Here is a 12,031-nt window from a genome sequence, read left to right as displayed (position 1 = left end):
CTTATAAACAACTTATATGAACTAAATCCAAATGAAATACCTATTAACGTTATATCAGCAAAACGAAAAGATATAAGTCTTAACCCCGCACAACTTTGGCACGCTCGACTGGGTCACATTTCCTTGAGAAGGATGAACAAGTTTGTAAGTGAAGGAATGTTCTCCTTGGAGGACGTGAAATCACTTCAAACTTGTGTGTCCTGCCTTAAAGGAAAAATGACCAAGACTCCCTTCAAAGGGAAGATGGAACGAGCCGAGGGTCTTTTGGATTTGATCCATTCAGACGTGTGTGGTCCACTAAGCGTTAGTGCTAGGGGTGGTTTTAACTACTTCGTTACCTTTACCGACGATATTCTAGGTATGGTTTCGTGTACTTAATGAAGTATAAGTCTGAAACTTTTGAAAAGTTCAAGGATTTTAGACACCAAGTAGAAAACCAACTCGGTAGACGTATTAAGAAACTACGATCCGATCGTGGTGGTGAATACTTAAGTACTGAGTTTATAGACTATCTTAAAGAGAATGGGATTCTGTCTCAATAGAATCCTCCTGGAACTCCTCAACTTAATGGGGTTTCCGAACGTCGGAATCGAACACTGTTAGACATGGTTCGATCTATGATGGGGTTCACCGAGCTACCGGCATACCTGTGGGGTCATGCACTCCTAACTGCCTAGTATTTGCTGAATAGGGTTAATACCAAAGCAATTAACTCCACACCTTATGAACTTTGGCACTCCAAGAAACCCACGTTTAAACATATTAGGATATGGGGTTGTGCCGCTTACGTGAAGCGGCTAGTGGGAGATAAGTTGGATAGAAAATCCGACCTATGCTATTTTGTGGGGTATCCCGAGGATTCCATGGGATACGAATTCTACTATGTTTCCGAGGCAAAGGTGTTCGTCTCGAGAAATGTCGTGTTCCTTGAGAAGAAATTTCTATCGGATAGAAAGGGCAGTGTAGTTGATCTCGAAGAAGTTCGAGAACCACAATCTTAAGTTCAAGCACAACAATTAGATAATGAACCAATTCAACAAACCACTAATATACCTCCTGAACCGTCGCTGCGTAGATCCGAAAGAGTTCGGAGAGCGCCCGATAGGTTATTCCTCGTTGATGAAGTTGACCAAGGATGTGATCCTAGAACTTTCAACGAAGCTGTATCGGATACAGACAAGGGACATTGGCTTAATGCCATGAAATCCGAAATGGACTCTATGTACTCCAACAAGGTATGGACCTTGGTAGATCCACCCGAGGGAATTGTTCCCATAGGCTGCAAGTGGATCTATAAGAAGAAAATTGGAGTAGATGGAAAGGTATCGACCTACAAGGCTAGATTGGTAGCGAAGGGTTATACTCAAAAGCAAGGAGTTGAGTATGAGGAAACCTTCTCTCCAGTTGCTATGCTTAAGTCCATTAGGATTTTGCTGGCCATCTCTGCGTGGTATGACTACGAGATATGGCAAATGGATGTGAAGACCGCTTTCCTTAATGGGGACATTGAGGAAGAAATTTACATGGCGCAGCCGGAAGGCTTCATATCTTCTGGAGATGAGCAAAAGGTTTGCAAACTCCAGCGATCCATTTATGGATTGAAACAAGCATCCCGTAGTTGGAACAAAAGGTTCGACACAACCATCAAAGAGTTTGAATTTGTGAAAAACCCGGAGGAACCTTGTGTCTACAAGAAGGTTAGTGGGAGTGCAGTGACTTTCCTTGTACTTTATGTTGATGACATACTACTCATTGGGAATGATGTAGGGATGTTGCAGTCAACTAAAGTATGGTTATCCACACGTTTCTCGATGAAGGATTTGGGAGAAGCATCCTACGTATTGGGAATAAGGATCTATAGAGATAGATCGAGGAGATTGCTTGGCTTGTCCCAATCCATGTACATAGACACCGTTCTTAAACGGTTTAGCATGGAAGAATCCAAGAAGGGATTCTTGCCAATGTCCCATGGGGTTCGTCTCTCGAAATCCATGCGTCCTCAAACGCAAATGGAAATCGAGGAGATGAAAAGGACACCTTATGCATCCGCTACAGGAAGCATAATGTATGGCATGCTGTGTACACGACCTGATATTGCGTATGCTGTGAGCGTCACAAGCAGATATCAGTCCGACCCCGGCCCAGCCCATTGGAAGGTTGTGAAGGACATTCTCAAGTACTTACGAAGAACTCGAGATTTGTTTTTGGTCTATGGGGATACCGAGTTGAAATTAGAAGGCTTCACGGATTCTAGTTTTCAATCGGACGTGGATGACTCGAAGTTAAACTCGGGGTATATATTCAAAGTCAACGGGGGTGCCGTGTGTTGGAAGAGTTCCAAACAAGGCACGACGGCTGATTTCACCACCAAGGCTGAATATATTGCAGCATCAGATGCTTCAAACGAAGGGTCATGGATTAGGAAATTCATCCAAGAGTTGGGTGTATTTCCGAACGCTAGCGATCCAGTACGGCTGTACTGTGATAACAACGGAGCCATAGCGCAAGCTAAGGAACCAAGAGCTCATCAGAAGTCGAAGCACGTGTTGAGAAAATACCATGTGATCCGAGAGATCATAGAGAGAGGTGAAGTCAAGCTAGACAGAGTCACCTCGGAGGACAATATTGCAGATCCCTTCACCAAGCCATTGTCAGGATCAGTCCACGAGAAACATCGAGAGTTTAGATTTATGAGTAGTTGGCTTTAGGTCAAGTGGGAGATTGTTAGAGTAGGTGACTGACAAGCCAACTTGTGGCTGTGGTCTTTATCTTATTTCATGTAATAAAACAATCGTTTTTCGTTCGTAATAATAAAATATCTTATTAGGCATTCTATATCTGTTATCCCATGCAAGTAGCATAGATATAGTCCTAACGAGTTACTCTATTACTGTGAGTTGATCTAGTAGAATCGTGAGATAACTCAGCAATGTAATGTAACTGTTAAACCTTGTTCCTAGTCGATGGGTTACGCCAATAATGAGGATACCGGCCTTTCCCTTTTGAGACTAGCACTTAGTGTATGTGTACTGCGTCTCATCAGTCCTCGGTGTTGTGACATCGGCATACTTGAGTGGGTGCTCATATTAGATGAGTTCACTGAACTCCCTCGCCCTAGAAATCTATAAGTGGTTTTCATTCATCGAGTAATAGGTTTCTAAGATATAGTTGTACACCATTAGTCCTTAAGACCCACACATCACCGTGACTTCACTGGAGGACCGATTGTATCGTGACCTGTCTCTGAGTCCCACCGCGGACCACTCCAAGGGCCAATGTTCGTGCAATCCGAAATCTAGTGTGAAGTCTGTGCATTGTAGTAGGGGATTCGAGCACTTGAGTAGTCATGGATGTCCTGTGTGTTCTGACGATTTATAATCCATGGAATCTCTGGCCATAGTTGATAGTCAGGTGATTAGGGAAATGTGTTTCCCTAAGTCGCACACGAACGGATTTATAATACCTAGAACGTTCGCACGGTTATTGAACTTTGTAAGAGGTCTCGGTGAACCAATGCCTCTAGTTCAATCGGGACATGTGCTGCGAAAGGATCGTACTATACGCTAACTATATCATAAGGTTCTTGCAGGCACTTCACTTGTATCTAGGGAATCATGATGCGTAGTTGCTAGACGCCAATCTTGATTCGTTGGGCACCGATTTGATCGGGGATTAGGTAAAATGAGTTTTACTCTAATCGGGACTCTTGGGAGGAGTTCGTATAAGAACAATGTGTTGTTCGAATCACAAAGAGTTGTGAGCCCACGGCTAGCATACACCTGAACCATTGAGAGTCACACTTCTCGTGTAATATAGATCCTTGATAACAACAAGCATAGATTAATGTGTTAATCTTTGAACGATTGGATGTCGATATGATTGAATCCAAGATTCGTAATTGTGGATTGCGAATCGGAATAAACATAGAGAAAGAGAGACATGCGAAATTTAGTGAACTTTCTAAATTGGGAAGTTTCCCTATTTAGCCAGTCCACTGAAGTGGAAGTTTCCAATTTTGGAAATTGGAAATTTCGAAGAGGCACTCGTATCGACGAGGACTTTGAGCTCGTCACAAATATAATTTTGTTATAATTATGTGAACGATCGTTTATTAGAAACGAGGCCGACGAGGGAATGGGCTTAATACATCAGTGGGTCAAGCCCAATGACTTAAACCCACTAGGGTTGAAAACCCTAAGTATAAATAGACCTCAAACAAGAGTTTGAGATCAGATTTTCAGCACCAAACCCTAGCCGCCCAAGCCCTGGCCGCTCATCCCCTTCGGGTGCTGCTGCCCCGCCGCGCCTCCGCCGATCACCGCCGGAAGCCGCCGGTTTTCTCTTCTCTTCTCCTTCGCTTATTCTTGTTGTTTATCTAACTCGTTTACATCTAGTGTTGTAGTTCGAGTGGGTCGAAAATACGAGGTGAAACCTAATTGGAGAAGAGCTGCTGCCCCGACGAAATCCACGCACCGCCGCTGCATCGCCGCACGCGCCGCTGCGCCGTCCACGCGCCGCCGCTGCTGCTCCCACGCGCCTCCGTTCGCCGCTTGCTGGATCTGCTTGCTCCATCCGTGAGTTGCAGCCCCGAGGATTGGTAATTTGCAGCTTGTACGTGATTGGTTCTAGGTTTCGATTCGTCGAAATCTCACGCTACAAGTGTAGCACCCCGTTTACTTTACACTCTATACCGGAAAATGGTATAAAGGTTTTTCTATTAAGTTGCAGCGGAAGACCTTTTGAAAAAAATACGGTTTTGTTTTTTCGAAACAAAGTTCTAGAGAAAAGTGGTAAAGTTTTCTCTAGTTTTGAAAATACTTGAAGTGTTTCGCTTCAATTTTTGTTCGATAAAAATCTTTCTTGAAAAACACTTGAAGTCGAACACTTCATAGATTTAAGTCAAAACAACTTCACTCTTTATTCGGTGCCACATTTTCCTTTAAACATTTTCTTGCTTCAAATAATAAATTCGAATTGTGGTGGAGCTCTTAAGAAATCAACATTAGAAATGAATAAGAATAATCGGAAAATATTATATTATACATAAGGATTAAAAATCATTTCCCGATAACATATCCAAGTACTACGGATTACAATCCACTAAAAAGATTTAAGTACCAAAACGGAAGTTAATTAAATCCACATAAATTCCATACGGCTCGATTCCTCGGCTTTCCCCGGACTTGGTTCAACTTTGCTCCTCGGATTCGGATCATGAGCTACCTACACCAAGATAACATCTATATGAGCCTTTAAAAAGACTCAGTAAGAATCCGGAAGTAATAACAAGATTTTGAAAAAGACTTTACACATAATTTATATATATACACATATATATATATATAGGTATACACGAACACATAATAAATTTACAATCATTCGAAACTTACACTTACTATACTTTACCTTTACCTTTCCTTTAAATCTTTCAAGGATACTTTACATCCTTTCATTTCTTTCAAAAGTCGGGTACTTAACACCCTTCTTTCTCTTTACTTTAATATGCAAAAGTCGGGTACTTAACACCCTTCCTTTCTATACTATAATATGCAATATGCATGAAAATGAGACTTTAGACTTTTAAAACTTTTCATGAGAAAACATTGGGCCCGTTTGGAAAAACAATCGTGGAGTTCGGCAATAAGCCGTGTATTTTGGAGCTTGTGATCTATAACTTTACTATAGTCACGACTATAACTTTACTATAGCCGAGTTAGTGGTTTATAATCCCGATTCCTATGTGAATCAGTCCCTATGTGGACAGGCCCCTATGTGGACCCCAACTATCAACCGCTAACCGGAATATAGTCACGGCTATAACTTTACTATAGCCGAGTTAGTGGTTTATAATCCCGATTCCTATGTGAATCAGTCCCTATGTGGACAGGCCCCTATGTGGACCCCAATTATCAACCACTAACGGGATACCAGCCCCCCGTATCCCATACTTATTCACCTAGATCCACAACCAATTTCCAAACATTTTTAACTTTGAAAAATCGTGATGTATGCATCTTAGACTTACTAATGAATGACATGAAGCTTACATGATCTATCTATGTTTAATCAAATAAACAAACATAAAAGTAACAAGTATCACAACAATTATACTTCACATCTTCAATCAAATCATTGAACACATAATCATATAGAACATAGCACCTTTACTTCACATTTCATTCCATGAACACACATAAATATTTATTATCACATAGTAGCACCAAGAAGGGCATTCTTCAACTTTAACCATATTGTAATCACATAATCATATAACCATGTCATTCATAGCATATCAATATCACTCATATCATGAATTATGAAAATTATCACATACGGCATTACTTTAGTCTAATCACTTAATACATAAACCTTTATTTCAAAAGGGTCACATAACATCACAAATAATATACGAAAACAATCAAGTATTCTAATTTATCATTATAAATCAATTAATCATTTTTCTAAATCTTGCACTTGATTCATAACACCGTTCTAGGCTAGTAGACTCTAATTCTCTCTTATAACATGCAACATAATACCTAAACTTAGATCATTAGACCATAACTTAGAGGTTTCACCTTCATCACTAACTTATCTTTCCTACCTCGTATATTAGAACCATGATCACAAATCATACTTTGATAAAAATAGTCATCTTAAGAAAATCAAACAGCTTTGGTATCCTAACTTTGAAAAATCATTTGTCTTGCACCACAAATCAAAAGCCTTTGAAAGTTTCACTACATACTCCTTTATATGCCTTTAAAACCACCGAGAAACAGTTTAGAAAAATCATTATCCGAGTAAGAGATATAAATAAATTTCTAAGGTGGTACAGTTTTGAAATCTGAACAGAGGGAGTCACTTTAAAAATTTATTGAGCTTTACATATTCATCCAAACCTTTTGAAATTTTAACTACATATACTATTAGGAGTCTTATATACTCCAGAAAAACAGTTTTAGAAAATATTTAGGAAATTAGGTTAAATAAGTAAAATGGTACAGTAGTGCAGTTTAAAACTTAGAACAGGGGAGGGGACTTCAAATATTTCTTATAAATTATCTACTGTGTCAAAAACTGCCAAATATTATCTCAAATGAGTTTTCTAAGTTGGGGTTATGTTCCAAGTTGATTCACTAAATTTGAAAGAGGAAAACGTTAGATTTCATTACTAATTCTAAACTAACTCTAGTTCTGTACAGTTTCGGTAAATAATTCATAACTCATTCATTTCTACTCCAAAAATTACAAGCCACATATCAATATGACCATAATAGAGAGATCTATCCTCATCTAAAATTTCGTAGTTTTCATAAATAAACTCGTGGGTGAAACATGGGTTAAAATCCGTACCTATGAATCTGAAAATTTTACATATAACAATCTATTTCAAGATTCTAGACCCAATCAACTTATGTGCCTCAAATCAAAACCTTAAACATATAATCATAATTAGTAAATCTTAACATGCAATCATTATAAACATCAAGATAATTAATTTCATAGCATATAATCATCAAATTTTCGGTTTTCTCACCAATCTTCTATTTTCTTTCCAGAATCAATAATCAAGAGCTAGATTCTCACATGCAAAGCTTTAAACATGAAATTAAACATATCAAAACATCATCATCATTTTTCTCATCAAAGGTCAAGGATTCAAGCATGGATCTTAACATGCATGAGGCTAAATATATAATATAACATACTATGAGCACTTTCTTTCATAAAACTTTCGATTTCTTCAAACACTCAAGAAAGGGAGTTTTTCAAAAAGAGAAGAGAAGGAAATACTATTGATGTTAGCTTGATGTAGCAAGAATTCCATGATTCTTACCTTAGGGTCTTTGAGAATTTGAAAGGCTTTGTATATATTTGAAACCCACTAGAGAATCCTTCAAGAATTTCGAAAATTAGAAATAGGAACTATAGGGGATTTCGAAAAGTTTAGGAAAGAAACAAAGAACAAGGATTTGCTTACCCTTCTTGGTTGAAGACTCTCCTTTTGGAGATGAAGAACTATCCTAGCTAGGAATTTATGAAAGAAAAACGAGAAGAAGAAGAAGAAGAAGGAAGAGATTTAATGGAGAAGGCTTGAATTAGAAGAAGAGATTTCTTCTTCTACTTTGGGCTATTTTGATCGATGGAGAGGGGGAAGGAGAAGGGGACTTGGCTGATTTTTTGGTGTGTGGAAATGAAGAGGAGAGGGTGCTATTTATAGAATTGAAGAGGCTTGTATTCTTAATGAGTAAGTATGAAGAGGGGTCTTTTTGCAATTAGGAGTAACTTGAAATAATCTAGAGGGACTTCTAGGCAATTTCATTTAAGATATCTTAAAAATAATGCTAAATGAAAAGCCAAGTGGAAATGCACATGGAATAAGTGTATGCATGCAACACATACAATCCTAGCCAATTTAAAAAGAGGAAATTACTATCAATTAAGCATATAAACTTTCTAGTGTGAGAAAATAAATTCTTATGTTACTAAAACTAAATCCACGTAAATCACATAATTTCACATGTTCAATTATATTAAACACATAAAATACATTTTAGTTGCGCAAATAGAGAATAAAATCAAAAATATTTATGTAGACATATAATGCACATTAGTTCACATAATTTCACATAAATAGCAAATAAAGCAAATTGAAAAGCAACTAATAAAATTCGCACATACAACACATATTCATGCAAAGGAGACGAGAGGGAAAATACGGAAATCGGGTATCGGAAACGCGGGGTGTTACAACAAGAGGTAAATAAATCGAAACTTTCGTAAATTAATTCGAGCATGTTTGTATGAATTATAATTTATGATTATGAGTAATATGTGATTACGTGTTTCGATTTTATTGAATGATGAACAAGCATGTTTCGTAATTTTCGGTTTTACGTGTTTTCAATTAAATCGATAATTACCATATGTATGGCGGAAGCGTTAAGGTACGTTGACTATGTGATTAGTTTATGCATGTAATCGAAACTAGTATGATCTAAAAAAAATTAAATTCTGCTGCGTATACATGCACGATCCCCAACATCCGAGGGATCCGAGGGATCCGAGAGTGGTGTAAATCCGGATGGAGATGTGGGAGATGGTGATGACATTCCACGCGAAGATGTCATTATAGACAAAAATAGAGGGAAGAAAATAAAACCACTTAATCTGAAGTTGGTGGATTTTGATACTTCGTTAACCGAATCTCAATTATGTATTCTTCGTCAGCTAGTTGGGGCTCCGAGGAGATGCTCTTGCCTAAGAAAGGTGAACGATTGTATGCACCTCCTGTTGGGTTCCACACCCAATACGTCGCATATTTGACATGTTCCTCGCAGATTGTGCCTGACTCAACTCTTTTGAAGATATGCGAGGGATTTCGGGTAGGATATAGTCAATTAACTCCGAATGTGATTCTCACGTTCGAAGCGTTTCGACGAAGAATGAGCGAAGTAGGATTACCGATTAGTGTTGAGATGTTCAAGGCCTTGTTTACACTACATCGTTCAAGTGATTTACCCTTCTTCTGCACACATCCTCGGGTTCCTTACAGATTTTTGAAGGGGATTAAATTGAAGTGGGACAAATGGAGTACTTTATTTTTTTATGTAAGGGCTCCGACGTCCGATGTTCCCCTTGTTTGGAATCCGGTATGTGAATCTTTCAAGATAATAAATAATATGAAGAAACGTATTAAGGAGTCGAGGTACTGTGCTTTGGAGTTCGATCCGAGTTGTATTAATCCAAAGGGTCAGGCGCCTACATCGTTGCGTGTAGTCTATGCATTTTATTCCTCTATGCCTTATTTTGTCTTGTCTCTGCTATTCTATTTTATCCATCTGTGAGTAAATGGTTTTTTGTTTTTTTTTTTTTTTAATAGATGGGTGTATTGATTTCGCGGCTCTTCGGAAGAAGGCTACTGGAGGTGCGAAAAAGCAAGCGAGGAGGGATCCCTTGAAGCAAGCAAAATCAAGTAGTAGCAAATCGCACGAAGTGACCCGCGTGGAGGCCCCGCATGTGAGTGGAGATGATCGTAACCATAGTGTTGAGGGGGATGAGCTGGATCGAGTGGTCAATAATGGGAAGGATGAGTTAGTTGAGATCGAGTATGTGCCTGCACCGAAACGGCCTCGAGTGGATCCTGAGGTTTCTCATGTGCCTCTAGGGGGTGCAGGCGAATGCCTGTTCACATACGGGGTGAACCGAGAGGGGAAGGATTCTTTTTGGGATACGACCGATCATACTATCGTGCTGAGGAAGACCGAGGATTTCGTTGGGGAGTACGACCGAAGTCGGATGTCGGGTAAAGGTCGTGATCATATGCTTTCGTTGGCTGGAGGAGACATGTGTCGGGTAAATTTTTTTTTAAGTTAATATGTTTTCGTTTTAAATTATAAGTCTCGATTATCTAATATTATCTGTCTGAATTTTGATATAGCTTATAGTTATATGGAGATATCTCGTGGAGCAGGAGGAGCAAGTCGAAAAGACCAATGATGAGGAGCGTGCTGGGTGAGAGGCAAGGTCAATAGCTTGCCAATTCGATAATCCTAAGGTCCCTGCGAAATGAACACATGTGAACTAAGCTGGGGGTTGATCCGGCGGAAACCCCTCCGACACTCAAGTCAGATGTACGGATCGTGGAGATGGTAGAGAGAATAAGCACTCTAGAATACTTGTGAATAATAGAACGTACTATAACAAATGAGTAAAAATCTCTATTTATATGTAGTTGATTGAGTTGGATTTATTTTATTGGGCTCAAGCCTTATATTGAAGGTGTCTGGATTTTCGTGTATTGGGGCCAATTATTAGATAAAATTGGGGCATATTGGATCGGTCCAGTTAGGTATATCAAACATCAATAAATTAATAACCTCGCTTAAATAATAATTTCCTCTGGTCTCAAATTGGTAAAATTATTAACTCCATAATTTAATATTTTCACTAAATTAATAGAATTTTGTTAGTACCATTACGGAGGTTTAACTGTAATTGTATAGTCTCTCACTAGAGAAGATGATTATATATGCTTGTGATATATAGATTATTATAATTGCGTAACTAATTACTTGTTTGTCACGTAACAACATCAATATAAAATATAAATCGTCGTTTCCGCAAGTACAAGAATTATTGATTTAAACTTTAGAGTAGGTTGAGATTATTGACACTAGCCCTGAGTCCATAAAAATCAAATGTACAACTAAGAGTTCGTTGGGTTAAGTTATTTTATATGGCTTATAAGCTCTTAGGTTTGATAAGTTTCTTTAAAATTTGATAAGTTGGTATCTCTTATTTTTATAAGCTTTTATTTATAATTATATTTTAAAGTGTTTGGGTTAGGGGTCCGTTTGGCTAAGTTTATTTAAACAGTTGATAAACTCTTACGTCTGATAAATTGTTTTAAGAAATGATAAGCCGTTACATCTTATTTTTAGAATTATTTTTTAAAGTGTTTAGATAATAAATTTATAAACTATTTTTACTCATTATAAGATCTTAAATAACGTGGGATAGAAGTACCTCCAACAACTTGTTTTTTAAATTTGTAAAAAAACATTTATTCACTTTTACCAAACACTTTACAAAAACTTATAAGCTTTTAAATATCTTATAAGCTATTATAAGCTTATCCAAACATCCTCCAGTTCTATTAAATGTAAACTGTACTATGTAGTCTGTCCTTTTTGCACGGTAGATGCATTGCACCGTTCCAAAATTTATTATTTTTGCATTTTTTTTAATATGTTTACTTTTTTTTATTTATTTTTTAATTTTTTATTTCCTCATAAATTTTGATTTTGCCTTTTGAATACCGGTCGGTACAAAATTTAAAATGTTAAATGTCGTTTCAATTTTCATGTTTTGAATTTTCTCATATTAAAACAGTAACTCATTAATGCTTAACTATCTCAATCGACATTAAAATCTAGTTGATTAATCATTCAAATTAGATTAGACAGCCAATTTTAAGACCAATTTTTTTTTGTCAGAATGTTTCTATTAATAACGTCACTAGAAA

General features: G+C 37.7%; 1 long non-coding RNA gene across 1 annotated transcript; it reads right to left on the bottom strand.

The window, feature by feature from the left end:
* Positions 1-5,019: 5,019 nt before the first annotated feature.
* On the bottom strand, positions 5,020-8,191 carry LOC148771684 (uncharacterized). The gene is made up of 3 exons (XR_016030273.1): positions 7,985-8,191; positions 7,841-7,898; positions 5,020-5,223 (listed from the first exon to the last, which is right to left on the bottom strand). It is a non-coding gene; the product is annotated as an uncharacterized LOC148771684 (long non-coding RNA).
* Between the last annotated feature and the right edge of the window lie 3,840 nt (positions 8,192-12,031).

Source organism: Erythranthe guttata, chromosome 3, assembly GCF_056151865.1.
Source record: "Erythranthe guttata isolate IM_541 chromosome 3, IM_541, whole genome shotgun sequence".
Classification (NCBI taxonomy): domain Eukaryota; kingdom Viridiplantae; phylum Streptophyta; class Magnoliopsida; order Lamiales; family Phrymaceae; genus Erythranthe; species Erythranthe guttata.
Note: the sequence above shows the minus strand (reverse complement) of the source record. Positions and strands in the feature narration are given on the sequence as shown.